We start from the raw sequence: 18,912 nt of genomic DNA, 5'->3' as shown, positions 1-18,912 counted from the left end.
ACTAAACTAAATTAATTAACACTAAACTAATTAAAAATAAATTAAACTAAACTGAGTTTGATTTAGTATATATACTAACGTTAATTTTAAAATAAATTAATATATTAAACTAAAACTAATATAAATTAAAGTGAATAAATTAAAACTAACTTAACTAAATTGAGTTAAATAACACATTTTAACGTTGAATATATAAAACTAACTTAATTAACACATTTTAACGTTAAAAAACTAAACAAAATTAAAATAATAATAAATTAAAATACTTAATAATAATAAATTAATAAAATTAAAATAATTAATGTTAAATACTTTTACTTTAATTTATATTTTTAGTTTATTATAATTTTATTATTTTCAGTTTTTAAATAATGTTTGTTTAATAATTATTAAATTTATTTATAATAAATTAATTAGCATTTTTAGCATTTTAGTAATTATTCATTTTAGTTTAATATTTATTATTTTTATGTTAATTTTATTATTAATTATTTTTTTAATTTTTAATTTTTAATTTCAGGTTAATGAATTTTTGTATGTAATTATATATTATAAGCCAGTTAAATTTATTTTGCCCAAAAATAAGATTTAAATGAATTCAAGACTAAAAATAATGCTGGAATCATAAAATCCTAGACTAGAAATTAGAAAGTAACCAATCATACCAATTGCTAGGATTCTCACGTGTATTTTGTTTTGCTTTGCTTTATTTAATATTAACTAGATTATATATAAGGTTGTAGAGAATACATAACCTAGAAAACAAATTGGTATAGTGGTAAGCACTCTTGTATTCAAGGGCAAGGTCTTGGGATCAATAACTTGTTACTACAAAATTCTTAATTTTTAAAACTTGCAATTATATTGTTACTACAAAATTCTTAATTTTTAAAACTTGCAATTATATATATTTAGTATGAAAAAAAATAAATTTGGTCAACATGAAAAAAAAATTAATTTAAAAAAAAAATAATTTTTTTAAAAAAAATTAAACTATAAAAGAATAAATATATCCAGTTGGCAGCCACGTCAGCAATAAAAAAATAAAAAAATCCAACACAGCACGCCACATCATCATTTTTGTTGACCACATTCAGTGAGGGGGCAAAACAGGGGAATCTACAAATGGCAGGGACGGAATCTGTGTTTTTTTTTACAGGGTTGTTTTTGAGATTCGCCCCAAATGGCAGGGGGCAAAATAACGTTTAACCCAATATAATAATATGAGAAAATTTTACATTATTTCCTAAGAGACTTCCTTGTATATACAGCTTTATAATTTGATTACTTTTATGAAAAAAATTACAAGTTACTTAGACAAATTCAACACGGAATGATATTCATTTCTATCGAAGAAAACAAACAATTAATTTGATAATTAGGTTCTTCAATGCTAGATAAAATAAAATCAACAAATAGGACCTAATTATATCTACTTAAAATAGTCAATGCATGGGACACCAGATAAAATTTATTAACAAAAATAGCTAAACATGTAAGAGCAAGTCTACGATTTTATTTCTCCATGGTCATAAAAACAGACAAAAAGATGCTTTTCATTGCACATAAAATACAAACTTAATTAATCCATTTTATTATTTTCTGTATTCCCCTCCATCTTGCATTGCTTGATCTGCATATATAGCCAATAAATATGTGACATTTTTTCTATGAAGAAGACACTCCAACATCAACATTGGACACATAACATAAAAGTTATTAATTAAAAAAAGTGTATAAATAATTAAAAAAATTCTCCATGGACCAAGTTGAGGGTGTCACCATCAATAGGGTGGCCAAGTCCAACCCTTAATATCTGTAAGAATATGAAAAGGGGAAGCAACCAAGGATGTCTCCAATTTTTTCAAAAATATAGACCACTTTTTTTCTTCATATATGATGTTTTCTTCTTTGTTTTGAACACACCTTTGTTTTGTTTTATTGCAAACAAGTTATTAGAAGAAGAAAAAAGAAAAGTTATTATTAGAAAAAGAAAAGGAACCGAATGACTACAAATCACACGACTTGTATATTTGGATTTTGTGATGCATCTCAACCCTCTCTAGCCGCATCTTGGACCGTTATTGATACTTCAATCCATTTTTATATTAAGTCCCTTTAAAAAGAAATATACATAAAAATTGTATCCGAGAAATTGATATATCTGATGTTAATATAAAAGTGATTACTTGTGCATAGAGATGTTAGGTTGGATTACTTGTTAGATAAGGTGGGAACTCCTAGACTTAGGCTTAGGTTTGTGTTGTAAGAGGTTTTGGTTTGGTCTCTCTTGTGTTTATCTTGTAATTCTTTTTTGATTATTAATATATAATCTCTTTTTGATTAAAAAAAATTGTTAATATAAAATTAATTTTTTATTTTATGTATTTGATCTTATTTTAGTAAAAGGGATTATTTCAAATTTTAAACATGGTAAGTCTTTTCTTTTATTACAAGGAAAGAGAGGATAAGAAACAAATTAGTGAGGATACAATCTCAAGACTCCAGTAGTATCAATAAGTAGCCTTAATTATTTGTATAGAGGGATTTAACATTAATCAATAATTGATTAATTGAATTGATTAAATATGTACATATTATATTTAAATAGGCTTAGAAAAAATATCTCCCAAAGCCATCCGGAGCATAATTACTATTTATATTGTGCACTGTATTTTTAATTTCTTTTGATTGATGTATTATAGAGAGATATTCATTATCTACATGAGTTACAAGTTGCATGATATATAGTTTTCTCCAATAGATCAGTATATTTGTAATTTTTTTGAATTAAACGAATTATTATAAAAGTTAATTAAATGATAATCTAATTCAATGTCCTCCACCAATTTGACTGTTGTGAAATTTTTTGTAGTTTTATCTTTATCCTTAAACCACTTATTCTTTATATTATTCCTATAAAATTGGTTCTGTATATGTAATGTCTTATCTAACAGAAGTTAAACATTTTTCCTCCATTCCAAGATCATCATTATAACCTAGATCATTAATCAAACTTTGTGTTATGTTAACTTCATTAGTAGCTTGAGTGACTTTAAGATAAGTATAGCTAAATTTCTCTTGATTCCATTTCCTAAGAATATAGGTTTAAGGGCTCTCAACTTAATAGAAAAAATTAGGGCAACCAATCAAATCAGTATTTCGATTATCAACAATTATCTTCACTTATCCTTTAGAGTTTAAATCTTCAGATATTTGAATGGCCTGATAGACTCAAATTCACCTTTGTCATAATGGAGAAGAATAGCATAATGATTTTAGTGATTTTCGATCAATGTAGAATAATTGCAAATGACTCACTCAAGTTTAATAGACGAGTAAGCACCATTTTTTCTCGGGTAAAAAATATAAACCCCCCTGTAATGTTAGCGAGTTTCCATAATAGACCCTGGTAATATTATTTTTTTAAGCGCCCCCTTAGGTTTTGTGGATTCCCTCATTGGACCCCCTGTTGGCCAGATGTCATGGAATCTTTTGCCACACCTGCCACGAAGGCATTCTGAATACACAGGTGGATTTAATTTTTATTTAATTTTTTATTAGTGGGTATATTACACAATGTTCCTCTCAAATGCCCCATTGCAACGTTTAGGGTTTCAGCACCTGGGAAACAATGGCGAAGAAGACGAAGAAAATTCCCAGTGAGAGCAATGTTCAGGAAGAAGCTCAAGTGAAATCTCAGGAATCCGATCATTTCAATGTGACGTTTCATCATGGTGGTGAGTTCGTGAGGGTTGGTGGCGAAGAAATCATCTACAGAGGAGGCGTTGATACAACCATTACAGGTATGCACGTAGGTAGCTGGGGATTGGATAGTATTGTAAAAATAGTTAGTAGGTTGGGTTATGAGGAGGGTAGTTTTAGGGTTTGGACAAAGGTATTAGAAATCCAAGAAGGGTTTCTCTATATTAGAAGTGACGATGATGCCGTAGATTTTGCCATGTATTTTAGCGTAATGAATGTCACAGGAGATTTGTATGTGGAACACAGTAAGGGTGTGAAATTTGAGCGTAGTGATAGGGCACCAAATTGTGTGAATGAGGAAAAGCAGTTGGATGGGTTGGAAGAAGAAATTGTTGATGGACTGGATGATAGTGAAGATGAGAGAGCAACCGGACTTGCTGATGGTTTTGATGAAGAAATAGATGATACTTTGCCCCTAAATGTAGATGACAGTCATTTAGGCCCTTTAGGTGAGCCCAATAAGGGCTTGGATGATGAAGACCAGTATCAAAGTGATGAATTGAATAGTGATGACCCAGATGACTCTTGTGATGAAGATAAGCCCAAGTATGACAAGTACAAGAAAGAGCACTTAAACAAAGACTTTAAGTTCAAGTGGGGCATGGAATTTAATTCCCTCAACGATTTTCGAGAGGCTATTAGGGAGTGGTCAGTGCTTAATGGAAGAGAGATAAGTTTTGTAAAAAATGAGGCCCACAGAGTAAGGGTAATTTGTAAGTCCAAGTGTGGTTTTTCAGTCTTATGTTCCAAAGTGGGCCACCAAAAGACTTTTGCTATTAAAACACTTGTAGACAAACATACATGTGCTAGGGTTTTGAACAACAAGTCTGCAAGTTCTAGGTGGGTGGCTAAGCATGTTGTAAAGAGGATGCAAACCTGTGAATCTATCAGAATTAGAGATATTATGCAAGATATTAGGCAGAACTTTTCAGTTGGTATAACTGTAGCAAGATATTATGCAAGATATTCTTTATCTCATTTTTACCACATTTTCATCAAAAGTTATTGTATGTCTTTATCTCATATTGTATGCTGCAATTGTTAGGGTCTTGTGGCTGTGTTTGATGAGTTATCAAATAGGATTGAGCATAGATTGTGTCTTAGACACTTGTATGCAAATTTCAAGAAAAGATTTGGAGGTGGAGCCCTAATTAGGGATTTGATGATGGGAGCAGCCAAAGCCACATACTACCAGGCCTGGGTCACAAAAATGAATGAGCTCAAATGTGTGGATCCTAATGCTTGGAGTTGGCTCAGTGCAGTTCCACCAAAGAGCTGGTGTAAGCATGCCTTTACCTTTTATCCAAAATGTGATGTGTTGATGAATAACATAGCTGAGTCGTTTAATGCTACCATTTTAGTTGCTAGGGATAAGCCTATTTTAACAATGTGTGAATGGATAAGAAAGTATCTCATGAAAAGGGGTAGCATACAAGTGTACAAAGTGTGATAAATTTGGTCACAATTCTTTGACATGTAAGGCAAAAACACAGGATCCTAATGCTCTTAAAAGAAAGGTAACATATTGGAAAAGTTATGTCATATTTACATTTGTTTACATTTGTTTTTGTTATCTCATGTTTACATTTGTTTACACAATGTGCAGAGGAAAGCCAAAGTAACATCTGCCAATGCTGTTGAATCAAGTGTTGTTGAATCAAGTGCTGTTGAATCAAATATCCCACCTGCTAATGCTGAAGAATCAAATATCCCACCTGCAAATGCTGTTCAACCACCTGCTAATGCCGATGAATCAAGGGTCCCACCTGCTAATGCTGTTCAACCACCTGTTAATGCTGTTCAACCACCTGCAAATGTTGTTCAACCACCTGATAATGCTGTTGAATCAAATATCCCAACTGAAATGAGTCAATCTGGGTCTAGTGTGGTTGATTCACATCCAGTACAAAGAAGCAACAAAAGGAGGCAAAGTGAGAGGATCAAACTGTTTTGGTTCAAAAAACCCATCACAGGTCGAGGTTCAGAAAACCAACCAATAGTGCTGCCAGAATAGTGTGTTTTTTGTGTTTTTTGTTGAATCTATGGCTGACTGTTATGCACCATAGTGTGCTTTTTGTTGTGGCTGACTGTTATGCACCATAGTGTGCTTTTTGTTGTATGCTGAATGTTATGCACCATAGTGTGCTTTTTAATGTACCTGAATGTTATGCACCATAGTGTGCTTTTTGTTATATCTGAATGTTATGCACCATAGTGTGCTTATTAATGTATCTGAATGTTATGCACAAAATTATGCTTGTCATCTTCATTTAAATGTTATAATGTTCAAAGCCACTACAATATTCAAAGCCATTACAAATAACAGAACTTGTAAATCAAATAACAGAATTTAAATTCAATGCCATTACAATATTCAAAGCCATTACACATTTCAAAGCCCTTACAATATTCAAAGAACATAAATTAACAACATACACGTGCTAATGACAAACTAAGTCTCTACCTACACTAACTTAAGCAAAGCTGAAAACATAATCCAAGTCAGCCCAATTATAATCATCAACCAGAAATTTTTCCTCCTTTCATTTGCAATCTTTCTCTTGTGTTTTTCCATTTTCTTGTGTATTCCAGCTCTGCACTCCATCTCGTCCACAATCTCATTAGCCAATTCTCTCAAGTATTTCTTCTCTCCATCACAATGTAAGCATCTGGACGGATTAATGTGTTTTCCTTCAATCAAATCATCCCACAAAAACAGACCACAACCATCCTGCATCCCAATCATATCATCCATTAAAATACCACACAACATATGACATAATCAAATTATTCAAATTAAAATCAACTAACCATCATGTTCTTGCATTTCCAAAATTTTCTCCCTGGATTATCAAGTGACTTGGACACCCACATCTTCATTGGCATGTTGCACCCACACGTGGGTAAACCCACTCCATAATCATTCGTGGAAGAGGAACCCTTGCTCCCACCCATTCGGTTGAACAATAAACAAACGACGAAGGAGACGATATTGGGGAAGAAATTGCCCTAATTTGGAGTGGATGTAGCAGCAGAAACAATCAATGGAAAGTGAATTGGAGGTAGAAGATGAAAGAAATTGGGGAAGAAATTTGAATTGGGGAAGAAATTTTCCCTAATTTGGAGTGAATGTGACGAGCAAGGAGATGAAGTGGGGAAGACATAGCCCTAATTATGCCATGCTGGAAAGTATTGAACATAAACATTTATTCAAAATGCCACGCTTGCAAATTATGCTAAAGATTCCATGCCACATGGCCAGAAGGGGGCAGCAATGAGAGAATCTACATAAGTTAAGGGTGTGATTACAAAAAAAATCTTTATAGGGGGCAAACAAGAAACTCGCTAACATTACAGGGGGGGTTCATATATTTAACCCTTTTTTCTCTAATTGATTCAAATGTAATAACTATTGATAGGGGGTGTTCAAAAATATGGTTGCACTGAACCCAAAAAAACTTGAACCGAATGATTCAATTAACAAAATTTAAATTAAGATCCATTTTAAACTATTAAATTGATTATTTTAAAAAATATTATTTGAATTTTTTAAAGTAGGAAACATATTTTTCTGAAAATAAATATTTTTTTCGGAAATAAAAAATAATTTTCTCCTAAAATTAAAAATTTATTATTTTTCTATACAAAAATTAAAAAGTCAAAAAGTTAAATCTATGGAAAAAAAATCATTTATTTTTTAAAACTTTTATTTTATTTTTGAAATTAAAAAGTAATTGATTCCAAAAGAGCAAAATATGAAAAAGGTTTATAAATGCAAAGTGGTTATGAATTGATTGATAAATATAAACCGGATCTAAACTGAACTAAAATCATTTTAATAGTATTTTGTTAAAGTGATCGAAAATGAACGGAATCATTAATGTTGTATAATTCAATATAGCTCATGCAATCCTGAATACCCTTAATTAGCTACTGCTAGTGTCAAAATGCTTAAGCTTATTTTGTCTTATCAAACTAAAAATTTTATTAGTGAAAGTTTTATTTGAAGACATCTATTAAATTTCTCACGGGAACGAATAAATATATTAAAATCATCTATTATCCACCAAGGTTCAGGATTAGCCGGTTGAAGATTGATATATTCATTCTATAACTGACTTCAAATCATATGTGACTGTTGAAAATGTCTTAGCTAGAAATGAATGGTTACTTCTCTAAACAACACTCAATGTAAATGGAGGAATATGGCTTTAAGAAATGTTAACACATGCATATTGTTGGAACATACAAATCAAATTAAGGTTTCTTTAATGGGAAAAATGATCAATTGAAGAAGATGAAGATTAAAGAATGAAGAGAAATAATAGAGAGAGAGAGAGAGAATAATTGAGGGTGAGATAGTGAATTGGCATTATTGGCATTAACGACAACATAGGAGTAGTGAGCTCCTTATATAGTACAAGTTACAAAATGATTGGAATGATTTAAAACACCCTAAAACAAACAGAAAAACAGTTGGGCTTCAGTGTAACCGGTTACGGCAAACAGCGTAACCGGTTACGCAAACACAACATCTACAGTAAATCTGTTTCACGGGTTCGTAACCGGTTACGGTAACAGGCGTAACCGGTTACGCCAACTGAAGTGCTAAAAACAGTAGTTTCAACACACCACCTCACTTCAGTTGGTCCAAGTCCACCATGCTCAGCTTCCTTCTCAGCCTCTTGAACACCTCATTGGTCACACCCTTGGTCAATAAGTCAGCTACTTGATCTTCGCTTCGACAATACCCCAATCGTAACTTTCCATCGCTCACTAACTCCCTTAAGTAATGAAACCGCATCTCTATGTGCTTGCTTCTTCCATGTGCAATTGGATTCTTCGCAAGGTTGATCGCGGAGACATTGTCGACAAGGAGAGTAATAGCCTCACCCTCACTACTATTAAGCTCCTTCAATAGATTCATAAGCCACATGGCTTGGTAAGCACACAACGATGCCGCAATATACTCGGCCTCACAAGATGAGAGTGCTACCACCGGTTCCTTTTTCGAACACCAAGAGATTGGAGTTCTACCTAGCATAAAGATGTATCCAGCTGTTGACTTTCTATCATCCTTATCACCACACCAATTGGAATCGGTGAAACCAAGTAAATCACACTTTCGGCTCGTATCCGATGCCGGAAAGAGAATTCCACAACCAAGAGTCCCTTTAATATATCTAAGGATCCTCTTGACAGCTGCCATATGAGATACCTTTGGTCTCTCCATGAATCTACTCGCAATACCGACACTAAATGCCAAGTTCGGTCGCGTATTGCACAAATACCGCAATGATCCAATCAATCTTCGATATTGAGTTGGATCAACATCTTGCTCATCCTCACTTTTGGACAGCTGTAGCCTTGCTTCACATGGTGTAATGGCAACATTACAATGTTCCATTTCACACCTCTTCAAGATCTCAAGTGCATACCTCCTTTGGTGCATGAGCAGTCCCGTTTTTGACCTTTGGAACTCTATGCCAAGGAAGTATTTCATGATTCCAAGGTCCGTCATCTCAAACTCACTCATGAGTTCCTTCTTGAACCTTGAAATACTCTCCTCACAGCAGCCGGTAATCAAGAGATCGTCCACATATAAGCAAAGAATTATCACTCCATCCTTAGCATTTGATCTCACATATACACCATGTTCGGACACACACCGCTTGAAATCAATGTCAATAAGGAAGCCATCTATGCATTTGTTCCAAGCTCTTGGAGCTTGTTTCAAACCATACAAGGCTTTATGCAACTTGTAGTATCTCATCTCTTGATTCTTTACTTCAAAACCGGGGGGCTGTCCAACATAAACTTCCTCATCAAGTGGACCGTTCAAAAACGCAGATTTGACGTCCATTTGATAAACGCTCCAATTGTTGTTGTTTGCAATACCAACAACCAATCGGATGGTCTCAAGCCTAGCCACAGGAGCAAACACCTCCTCAAAGTCTATTCCTTCACGTTGCAAAAACCCTTTCGCTACTAATCGAGCCTTATACTTGATTATCTCGCCCTTCGGATTTGCTTTCACTTTAAAGACCCAACGGACACCAATTGGCTTTTTACCATGAGGTAGATCAACTAACTCCCAAGTACCATTTTTCTCGATTGATTCCAGCTCCTCTTTCATTGCACAAATCCATTTTGGATCCCTTAGAGCCTCCTCCGTATTCACCGGTTCGGATTCGGCCATAAGCGCAAAATGAACGAAATCACCTTCATTATTAACTTCGTTATCTTGGAATCTCTCGCATTCTTGGAGTCTAGAAGGCAACACCCTTTGCCTTGTTGATCTTCTACGGTGTCCTTCAGTTTGAACATCATTCGGAGGCTGCGGAACTGTTTCGGGACTGACTGGATCATCAAAAAATACAACAGTTGGAATTCTGTTCTGCTCGTAACCGGTTACGCCTGTATGTACTGGCTGGCCGTAACCGGTTACGCTGTTCTCTGCAGAATTCTTGCCCTGTTTTTCCTGTCCGTAACCGGTTACGCCAGTTTGTACTGGCTGGCCGTAACCGGTTACGCTGAGACTGCTGCTGTTATTTTCTTCAAAAATAACATCTCGACTAATTTGAATCTTCCGATTTCTCGCATCGAACAGTTTGTAACCGCCTGTAGAGTGATATCCAACGAATATCATTTCTTCTCCTTTATCGTCCAACTTCTTTCTCAATTGTCCCGGCACATGTTTATAAGCCACCGAACTGAATACACGCAAATGACTTAGATTCGGTTTGAATCCACACCAAGCCTCTTCCGGTGTAAGCTTTTCAAGCTTCTTTGTAGGACAACGATTCAATAAGTATGTGGCTGTAGAGACCGCTTCTCCCCATAGTTCCTTCGGTAGACCTTTACCGCTTAACATGCTTCGAACCATGTTCATAATCGAACGATTTTTCCTCTCGGCAATACCATTTTGCTGCGGCGTATAGGGTGGTACAACCTCACGCACTATACTCTCATCATCACAATACTTCCCAAACGCAACCGAGGTATACTCACCTCCACCGTCCGTTTTGAGAACTTTCAACTTGCGACCGCATTGCCTCTCCGCCATGGACTTAAACCTCTTGAATACATCAAACACCTCATCCTTTCTCTTGATGACGTAAGTCCACAACTTTCTACTAAAATCGTCAATGAACGTGACAAAATATCGATTGCCACCAAATGTGTCCACTTGCATAGGTCCACAAACATCAGAATACACCACCTCAAGGTGTGCATTGATCCTATGACCCGCATCCTTGCTAAAAATTCCTTTGTGTTGTTTTCCTTTCACACATTCCTCACACAACTCAGCTGGAATGTTAATGTGTGGCAGCCCGGTAACCATACCTTCTTGTTGCAACGCTTTGAGATCACGAAAATTCAAGTGACCGAGACGATAATGCCATAACCACTCCTCTCTACTTGCAGCTGTAGCTAAGCACCTATGCTCCAATACTTTCAGCTCAACTTTGAAAGTCCTATTGGTAGCCATGGGAGCCTTTAGGATCAACACTCCACTAGCATCAACAACCCGCAAGATCTTATCTTCCAACCGTATATTGTAACCTTTTTCGAGCAATTGACCAATACTCAAAAGATTACACTTAATACCTGGAATATATAGCACATCCTTGATCATAGAATGTCCACCATCCTTTTTCTCGATCAACACATCACCGACACCTTCGGCCATGAGAGTGGAATCGTCCGCAAACTTCACTTTGTTTTTCGCCACTTGATTGATTTGCACAAACCAATCTCTTCTTCCCGTCATATGCGTTGAACATCCGGAGTCTAAGTACCACTCCTCTTTGCCTTGAGTTCTATCACGAACCGAAATCATCACATTTTGTTCCGAACTCAAAACTGTCGCTTTTTCTGCACTGCTGCAGCTGCTGTCCTGTGACTTGCAGCTGTTGTCCAGCACCTCTGCCATGCCTTCGCACTCATCGGTAATCATCATTAAGAGTGTGGCTTCATCATCCACCTCTTGCCTAGCAACCTTGGCTTCATCCCCTTTAGTTTCAAGCTGTTTAGCACCACACTTTGATTGAAAATGCCCAAGTTTCCTGCATTTCCAGCATTGTATTTTGCTCATGTCTCTTGGTTTTCCACCTCTCGCGTTGCTTCGATCACCATAACCGTTTGAGCTGCTGCTCTCACCCTTTTGTCCCTTCGAATGTTTAGGTTCACCATCGCCTTGCTTCCCTTTCGAAGGCCATTTCCCTTTCGAACCTTTACTCCTTTCATTGAAACGAGCTTGCAAAGCTAATTCCGCCTTTGCCTTGTCGCTTCCTCTCTCGTCCATTCTTTGTTCATGTGCTTCTAGGGAACTTTGAAGCTCATCCTTGCTCAGCGACGTAAGGTCCTTCGACTCTTCAATTGCAACCACAATGTTGTCGAATCTTGACGTCAACGAACGCAAGATTTTTGACACAACATTATGTTCTAAGATCGTTTCCCCACACGACTTGATTTGATTCACTAAGCGCGTAATGCGCGTCACATAATCGTTGATCGTTTCCTTCTCTTCCATTTGCGTTAACTCGAATTGCCTCTTGTGAGTTTGTAACCTCACAATCTTTGCCTTCGCAGCCCCAACATATGCTTTCTCAAGAATTAACCAAGCTTGCCTCGCGGACTCGCAATCACCGACCTTTTCGAAGTTATCACCATTGACGCAAGAGTGTATCAAGAAGAGAGCTTTGTAATCTTTCTTCTTCTCTTCCCTGAAAGTGGCTTGATGTGCAGCTGTAGGTTCAGCCCCAAGAGGTGTGACTCCATTGTTGACGATATCGAGAACTTCTTGATATCCAAACAAGACCTTCATTTGCTTAGACCACTTGTCGTAATTCTTCGAATCAAGAATCGGTAAATTGGATGGGATTCGATCATTGGTACTTATTGTTGCAGCGGAATCGGATCAGAACCAGTGCTCTTGATGCCAAATGTTGGAACATACAAATCAAATTAAGGTTTCTTTAATGGGGAAAATGATCAATTGAAGAAGATGAAGATTAAAGAATGAAGAGAAATAATAGAGAGAGAGAGAGAGAGAGTAATTGAGGGTGAGATAGTGAATTGGCATTATTGGCATTAACGACAACATAGGAGTAGTGAGCTCCTTATATAGTACAAGTTACAAAATGATTGGAATGATTTAAAACACCCTAAAACAAACAGAAAAACAGTTGGGCTTCAGTGTAACCGGTTACGGCAAACAGCGTAACCGGTTATGCAAACGCAACATCTACAGTAAATCTGTTTCACGGGTTCGTAACCGGTTACGGTAACAGGCGTAACCGGTTACGCCAACTGAAGTGCTAAAAACAGCAGTTTCAACACATATTAGAAACATTTCTCATATAAGAAAACATGCACAACACAATATTTGATTACAAATGTGAAAAATTACAATAAATGAAACATTACAATCTAATAAGAAAAGAAAAAAAATTTAGAGAAACTTTTTTGTAAGAAATATTTCTTTCAGTAACTTAGATCAAAAATTTTGGGAAAGAATGGTTGTTATTAAATAAATTGTATAATTTACTTTATATTAATTTTAGTGTGTTTTTCGTATTATTTTTTCCTTTTACAAATCTAATAGTATGAAAATATTTTACATGATTTCTTAAGAGCGACTTCCTTGTATATACAGCTTTAATAAAGAATTTAATTTGATTACTTTTATAATAAAAAAATTACAAGTTACTCAGAAAAAATCAACACGGATTCATATCTAATGAAAAAACAAACAATTAATTTGATAATTAGGTTCTTCAATGCTAGACAAAAAAATAAAATTAACAAATAGGACCTAATATCCACTGAAAAAAGTCAATATATGGGACAGCACATAAAATTTATTTACAAAAATAGCTAAACATGCAAGAGCAAGTCTACGATCTGATTTCGCCATGGTCATAAAAACAGACAAAAAGATGCTTTTCATTGCACATAAAATACAAACTTAATTAACCCATTTTATTATTTTCTGTATTCCCCTCCATCTTGCATTGCTTGATCTTCATATATAGCCAATAAATATGTGACATTTTTTCTATGAAGAAGACACTCCAACATCAATTGGACACATAACATAGAAGTGATGACACAGATACTCCACATTATCAATTATTATATAATGAATAATTAAAGAATTTCTTCATGGACCAAGTTGAGGGTGTCACCATCAATAGGGTGGCCGAGTCCAACCCTTATTATCTTAAAGAGTATGGAAAGGGGAAGCGACCATGGAAGTCTCCAATTTTTTTTCAAAAATATAGACCACTTTTTTTCTTCATATATGATGTTTTCTTCTTTGTTTTGAACACACCTTTGTTTTGTTTTATTGTAAACAAGTTACTAGAAGAGAAAAGGAACCGGATGACTAGGGTTTTGTGATGCATCTCAACCCTCTCTAGCCGCATCTTGAACCGTTATTGATACTTCAATCCATTTTTATATTAAATCCCTCTAAAAAGAAATATACATAAAAATTGTATCTGAAAAGTTGATATATCTGATTTTAATATAAAAATAATTTTTTATTTTATGTACTATTTGATCTTATTTTAGTAAATGAGATTATTTCAAATTTTAAACATGGTAAGTCTTTTCTTTTATTATAAGGAAAGAGGATAAGAAAACAAATTAGTGAGAATGCAATCTCAAGACTTCCTTAATATCCTTAACATCAATAAGTAGCATTTATTTTATACACTGCTGGGACTCCCTCCAGTTCATGATATCTTGTTTCTTGAGATAATGCGCATTTATCCACTTTACCTAAAGCTTGTCAGCTCTGGACTACAGATTCCAAAGTAACTTAGCAATTATGGCTTGGTTCCAACTAAATATCTCAATAACATTAAGTCCTTCATGGTTTTTGCATCTGGGCTTTTTGGAATCAGGGTTACTAAGGGCCAGTTCACAACTTCATATAGCCTGTTTTTGTCAAAAAAAGTCTTGAACTGCTACTAGAACATCCATCTTTATCACATTCCAGCTAGCCTTGAAAAACTTGGCATTGAAGCCATCTATTCAAAGGGCCTTGTTATCTCCAATCCCTTTGAGGGCATCCACATTCTCCTTCACAGATATGGGTTGAATGAGGCTTTCTTGTTGGTCTCTCTGAAGGTATGTACCATTTCTAAGAGCATTAACATCCACATGACTTAACTCATGAGCCACTATCCCCATAAAATCCTTATAAAATCTAATGATCTCTCTTTCTACATCTCTGAAATCAGTCAGGATGTTCCCTTATTGGTCTTCTAAATTGTAAAGCCCATATTGTTTGTTCTTCCCTCTGACAATAACATGAAATATGCATTATTTGCATCTTCTAGCTGTAGCCAGTCAACTTTAGCTTTGTGATTCATAATTTTTTCCTCTAGCTCCATAGTATAATCACTTCATCTGACCAATATTTGAAAATTTTTATCAGCTTCTGTTGGGCTTGCTCTAAGTTAGTTATGCTCTCATGGATCTGTTTAACTCCTGTTGTGGCTTCATTGGTGTACTTCCTCAAGATTATTTGAAGCCTTTTTAACTTCCCCCAAAGGACCTGCATGGGTCTCCCCTTCTTTACTTTACTCCAACTATAATTTATAACCTACAGAAAATCATATCTCTCTATTATGCAGTTTAGAAATTTAAAGCCACTTTTATACTTATAAGGCTCTCTCTTGTTCTCAGGCATCTGGACTCTTAGAGATGAGTGGTCAGAAATATGTGGTTGAAGTACTTCAATATCACATTTGGGACTTGAGGAACCACTCTTTGTTACAAACATCCCTATCTATTCTTGAATAAATCACACCCCTGGTATGTTTATTGGACCAAGTGAAGTGGCTGCCTCTTGTATCATGTTCATGTAGACCTATTTCTTCCATCATTTAAAATGATTTACGAGTTGAAAGTTATGATCAAAACCGTGCAGGAAGGCGTTACTAAAAAGTTGTAGTTTTTTTTAAATTTTCAGCACGATTTTCATCTTCTTCAACCCCAAAAACCCATGAAATCATCACCAAAAATAGTCCATGGTTTTAAACTCAATCGTAAACATACCAATATCAATCACCACTTATATTTATATAACCACACCAATAAATTCACAATGTCATACTTTACCGTCATCATAATCATCATCCCAAGCCCATAACATACAACAAACATAAAATTCAGCAACAATTCAAAATTCATCAACAACAAATATCAATTGCTTTAGCCACATCAATTATAATTCATTCCTGACAATCATGGTCACACATCAACAAAAATCATAACATGACATAAGACCGGCCTAAGAGAGTAAGGACCCCTCACTATCCTCTAATGATTAGACACCTTTATAGGAATAGTTTTCCTCCTTACCTTAGAATTTTAAGCTCCAAACTCTTCTATAGTGGTGGTCTTCTTCTTCCTATCCTTGCCTCTTTCACTAACTCTCCCTTTTTCAATTCTTTCTCGCACGTTTCCCATTCTCTATTCTCCTTCGTATAAGTAATCCAACTAAATCCCTTATTTCAATTTATTTTTAAATTTTATTCTTATTATTACGATAATATAATATCAAACTAAAAAAAAATTAAATACTAATAATAAATTATATATATATATATATATATATATATATATATATATATATATATATATATATATATATATATATATATATAATTTTCTAAATCATATTATTAGACCAACTACCCAATAAAATAATAATAAAAACAATACTATCTCTATATTATTATTGTTATTTTAAATAAATATTAACTTATTTATTATTACTACTAAATTAATTTAATTAAATTTAATAGAAATACTATTAATCTCATTATGTCCAACACCCCTTACTTCTCGTTATTTACTATCACACCCTCACTTAAAATTCTAATATTCTCGGGACACTATCCCATACCAAGGCTCCCTTACTACCGCGACAATTCAAAACACATACATACAATACAATTAAATTATTCTATAGAATTAGATCATTAAAATGGGGTGTCACAAAATGCATCATCATTGCGACCACGATATTAAGTATCGCAACCACAATGACTTTTCATTGCGACCACGATGGAGGCATCACGATCACGATAATTCCAAAGGCCAAATTGATTATTTTTCCTTCTGTTTTCTTCTAAGTCCACATTTTCTTCTTTTTCTTTCTATCCTTTTATTATTCTGATTTATTTTCACTTTAACTCATATTTTACTCGAAATTACATCGATTACATTGAAAATGTTGGTAAATATTATGCAATGACAGAGTGTCATAACCTATACGACAAACTATAGAACCCACCGGGCTCTCCTTTCGCTTAATTTTATGTCCTATTAGACAAACAATGGAACTCACCGGGCTCTCTTTTTGTTTAATTGTGTGTCCTATGTGACGACCTATGGAACCCACTAGGATCTCCATTTGGTTATCCGCGTGTCCTAAATGCCGAACAATATAATCTACCTCCTCTATATGCTTCAATGCCAAGGCTCTTAGAAGAGCTGTAAATCTGGAACCTCATGACTATTCATGCTTAAACTTCAAGGCTCCTAGAAATGATCCAAAGTTGGAACATCTGGGCTCTCCGTGCTTAAGCTTAAAGCACACAAAGCATGAACCTGTGGGGCTCCCCAATTTCTATTTAAATAGGAAAAATCGCGATCACACTTCGGATAGGACAACCCAGGAAAGAGTTAGGCTATAAAATAGCTTACGCCAAGATAGAGAGATGCCCCCATATGATAATAAGGGCATGCATCGTCATTGGATCAACTCGACTCGCAATATTAAGATTAACTTGACCAAACTAGACTCGACCTCGATAGAGGGAGAATAATTATTAAAAATTGTGTATACCACAATCTCTCACATAAAGTATCTCGCTCCAACATGCCTCATTAAACATTAAAATACTGGTCCTCATAGAAGACTGAGAGATAAGAGCTAGATATAAGTTGGGATGAAGACGGTCAAGCATTAACAGGTCGACACATATTGAAAAGTCATTATCAAACTCGCAATGAGAGGTTTCCTACCCTAAAGTTTAGTGTAAGCCCGCCATGTTAGGATAACTTTGGAAAGGCGATAAAGGTCAGACTTTTTCCTTAAGCATATCGCCCCTATGGTCCTTATGCTTGGGGGCTGTGTACATCCTAGTTAAAATTAACGGACATAGGTAATTATTGAATTGTAAAGTAATAAGATTGAGCGAGTGTGACTTCGGGTTTCAGGCTAGGGTTTTACACTACCCAAATCCGCACCCGAAATATCGGATGACACCCGAATTCGAACCCAGTCAACTCAAATTTTTACTTGTTAACTCGGGTTCGGCTGTGGGTGGGCCCGCAACTTTATGTCTGCTTGCTATCCTTAATTATATAAGTTATTAAATAGTATTATTATGTGGACAAGCACCAACAGTGAATTAATACAAATGTTGTGCTCCACTAGTCACAGTCAGTAAGATTAAGGATTAAGTAGCATTAATTTTTAAGACAAGTGTTATGTAGCATAACACAACATATTCCTCATTAAACTAAGCTTTAATTTTTTATAAACTTTTTCTTCTTTATTATTTATCTTTAATTTTATTTTTTAGTTATTTTTTATTTTTATAAATCGATTCAACTTGTACAATGTCTATTTTATTCAAAATTAACCTTGCAAATTTGATCAAGAATTTTAAATTTTTTTTTATGTAATTTATGAGATTGACTTTTTTTTATGTCATTGATATTATTTATAATTTAAATAAAAAATATTTTTTCTTTAAAATTACATGTTTTATTAAAGGGCTTATTTTAAATACATGAACATAGTCTCTCAATATTTGAGAAGGCCTTTTTAAGAATCAATGTTATTATTTATATTCTTTAATTCAACAAGATTGTCTTTTATAATGAACCAAATTTTGCTTGCTTTTGCAGTAGCAGGATTATTTCTTTTCAATATATTATAGTTTGTGAGAAATCATTTTTATTATTATCTCCAAAGTTCTTTTAAAGAATTGTTTTTCTATTTTATTTTTGTTGAAAAGAAATATTATACGGTAATCTTCAATGAATCATGAATAGGTTAAAATTGTGTTTGAATGAGGTAATTGAGAATTTTTAAGGAATTCAAAATTCTTA

The sequence above is a fragment of the Vicia villosa genome, unplaced genomic scaffold, assembly GCF_029867415.1.
Source record: "Vicia villosa cultivar HV-30 ecotype Madison, WI unplaced genomic scaffold, Vvil1.0 ctg.000037F_1_1_3, whole genome shotgun sequence".
NCBI classification, from domain to species: Eukaryota; Viridiplantae; Streptophyta; class Magnoliopsida; order Fabales; family Fabaceae; genus Vicia; species Vicia villosa.
The sequence above is the reverse complement of the archived record's forward strand: the minus strand, read 5'-3'. Positions refer to the sequence as shown.